This window comes from Trachurus japonicus, chromosome 23 (genome assembly GCF_045865225.1).
Source record: "Trachurus japonicus isolate A0001 chromosome 23, Traja_1.0".
Taxonomy (NCBI): domain Eukaryota; kingdom Metazoa; phylum Chordata; class Actinopteri; order Carangiformes; family Carangidae; genus Trachurus; species Trachurus japonicus.
In genome coordinates, this window is record NC_140929.1 from 22335715 (window position 1) to 22339036 (window position 3322).

The 3322-nt window shown below is 41.1% G+C and overlaps 1 protein-coding gene across 1 annotated transcript in view; it reads left to right on the forward strand.

Moving 5' to 3' along the window:
* ldhba (lactate dehydrogenase Ba) overlaps nucleotides 1-3322 on the forward strand; it is a 194205-nt gene that overhangs the window by 101005 nt on the left and 89878 nt on the right. The gene's annotated exons all lie outside the window — the stretch shown is intronic.

Consider the following 3322-nt stretch of genomic DNA (forward strand, 5'->3'; position numbering starts at 1 on the left):
AATGCTATTTGTATAGCCTGTTTTTACAAACAGTTTGTCTCAAAGGGCTTTACATGGCATCATAACAACATCCTCTGCCCTTATACCCTCACATCCACTGAGGGAAAAACTCCATGGAAAACCCTTTTTGTGAGCAACGAGGAGCCTCACTCAGGACGGACAGACGTGCAATAGATGTTGTTACAGAAATTGCCAACTTGCTCTGGCCAGACATTAAATGGAAGTGCCAGGACAAAACTGCATTACAGGAAGGACTAAAATCTGAGTTGGATGTGTATGCCTTGTATGTATTTACCCTGTCTTATCTGTCATCCACAGTCGCAGTTCTTGCTTTGCAGTCTGCAATGAATCAGGAGAGAATGGCCAAAAATGGCTGAAAAACTGAGATGAACCCAAAGCTCTGTCAAACAAGCAAAAATAAATGTATTGTATTTATTGAAAAAGTTGTTTGTATAATGAGAATTAAATAAAATGTATTCCAAACACTAATTTTAAGTCTTTTTGGAAACTACTGGTTTATATTGTTGGAAACGGCACATTTCACTGTAGATGCTTAATATTTTGCCACGACGACAGTTCCCTTACAGGCACATATTAGATTGTGATTTATCCTACTAAATCACAAGCAAAATCTTACATTACAGTGATGGCAGCAGCAATAATTATGTTAGTGTTTTGAATCCAAGTGGTGAAATGTGAAATTTTTGGCAACAGAGTAGCCATTCCACGTGAAAGTGGCATGTGAGTAGTTGGGTAGGTGAAATGCTCCTTATTATATTTTACTGATGTGCCACGAGAGAAATCAATCAGCATACAACATGAGAGAGATAAAGTCACCTACTTGTTGATCTAATTTAAACATTAAAGGAAGTAAATTAAATCTAAGATTGTTCTTAAAATAAGATTGGTTATAGTTTTTTTATTTCTTGTTAATTAGGATATTTCATAGGGTATTTGGCTTTGGGTAAAAACAGCTGAAAAACGATACTAGCCCTATAACATACTACCAAATTGTAGTAGTGTCAGGGATCTAGACCACAGCTTACTGCTCATCCCTGGCTATGCTTCTGCTGCTACTCTGCCTTTGCTACTGCTGCTGCTGCAGGTGCCTTGCTGCCCATGAGGTTTTGCAAACCCACCACTTCCCCAGCATCCACCTGTGGGCTCTGTCTCTTGATTCCCTGTGGGGGGTCCGCTTCATTCCCTGTAATGTGTGGCAAAGCAGATCATTCAGGGAACGAATATGAGACAGAGCCTGACGCCAAACCTGCTGCAGCCATGCTCAAGAAATATGCTGTCCATGCTGTGCTTCAGCTTGCTATGCTTACGCTCAATAAATGATTTCTTCTCATTCCAGGGTTGTCTGATTGAACTAGGCTTTTATATGGAGTTCATCAGCATAGTTTCTTTGTTTGTGTGTGTGTTGACCGGTTTTACTCTTAGTACGGTGATTATCAGATTAAATATTTTAAATCTGACAGGTCTAAACTTGGAAAATGGTGGAAATATTAAATTTAGAGTATTCTCTATCAAAATAAAAAGGGTTTAATGGAAAAAATTATTCTTATTTTTTGTTTTCTGTCTAAGCTAGAAATGTATCCGCAATTCTGAAATGGGCCAGCAGATGAGGATATGGACTATGAGACCGACTCTGACTGTGTCTCTATGGCAGATTCACAGGCATGGAGTGGAGATGGAGGACATGAACCTGTTCCTCAATGAGACCTTTGGTAAGTCTGTGAAAGTGGCTGATTAGTTTTCGATGTTCAGAAGTTCATTAAGAGTGTGTTGACTTTACAGAAGGTTGTTGATTTAGACGTGATGGGGTGAGAAGAAACATGTGACAAGTCTGAGGAAAGTGATGAAGGTGGTGAACAGAGGTATGGGTCAAAAAGGCTAAAAGTCTGTAAATGAAATGATGATGATTGTGTTGCACCTGGTGGTCGTCCTCTTACTGCTTCTTCTTCCTGTCTCCATCTCTCTCTCTCAGTCTGGGATGCACCAGGTGAGGTTGGGCTCTTTGGATATTACCAGGGGAGGGTCAACAGAGGAGGGCAGTTATTTTAGAAATTATTACACAGAAAAAAATTGAATATTATTTTTCTTCAGGAAACACACAGTGATGCAGAAAATGAGACAGACTGGAGGTTGTGGTGGAAGGGGCAGTAGGCCTATGTCCTGTCTCATGGGACAAACGTATATTGCTGATGTGGCCGTCCTCATTTCTCCAGGGCTGAACATCCACATCCTGACCACCACTGGAATTTCACAACAGAGTTCACATTAGACAGAACAGGAGAGGAGCCTCACCTGCAGTCATCAGTTTGTCAGAGTCAGGACTGGTGGATGTGTGGCACTTTAATGTGAAGCTGTTACAGGACCAAGTTTTCTGTCAGACTTTTCAGATGTTCTGGGGAACATGGAGGGACAGGAAGAGGGAATTTGAGTCTCTGAGTCAATGGTGGGAGGTGAGTAAGGCAAACATTATAGGGTTTTCTGTTGTCAACAATATACAAGTCACTCCACAGTTACAGTCAGAGTCATTCATTGCTTTATATCACTCATCAGAGTTATACTTACAAGATTTGACCCCAACCAGTGCATTTTACCACTTGAAAATGAGTAAAAGGGCCATTACAATGCATAAATCAGAGTATTTCTGCCTGCCAAAAATGGATTCCAGCCCCTGGTATTGCATGGTGAGGGGGTTTCTGCCCCAAAATGACTTTATATCACTCAGCAGTTATATCTACAATATTTTTCTTCAACCATTGCTTTTTACCACTTGAAAAATGAGTAAAGGGCCAAAATTAGACGAGGCCCCTGTGGTGTGTTAATACGCAGGTGTGAACCAGTGAGGTATGGACTAAACCCTGGTTCAATTTAATATAGGACCATCTTTGTATGTAGAAAACGTTACATATTCATCTGATGTGTATTTACTGGGGCTGGGAGGATCAAACAGCTAGTGAGCATGTGACAAGATGCTTCCAAAATGAGCTTTTGAGTTGAGTTTATCTATGGTTACAAAAAGTCCCACAGTCTTTATTTTCACCGTGGAGGAGGAAGACATTGCTGGTGTATTTATACTGTATATTCATAGCCCACATGTTGAGAAGTAGTTCAATCTAAAAAAAAAAAAACAACAAAAAAAAAACATGGCACGTAAAAACTCGTGACGTGCCGGTCATTTCAATAGTTGCGTGTTGGCTCCACCAATGAGGACGCTGTCTCTAATAGCACCCGACCAATGGGAGCCGGCCTCCACATGCAGCCACTTCCGCCTGGGTCATCCACATGAGTACCAGCAGCCTGGCGCGGT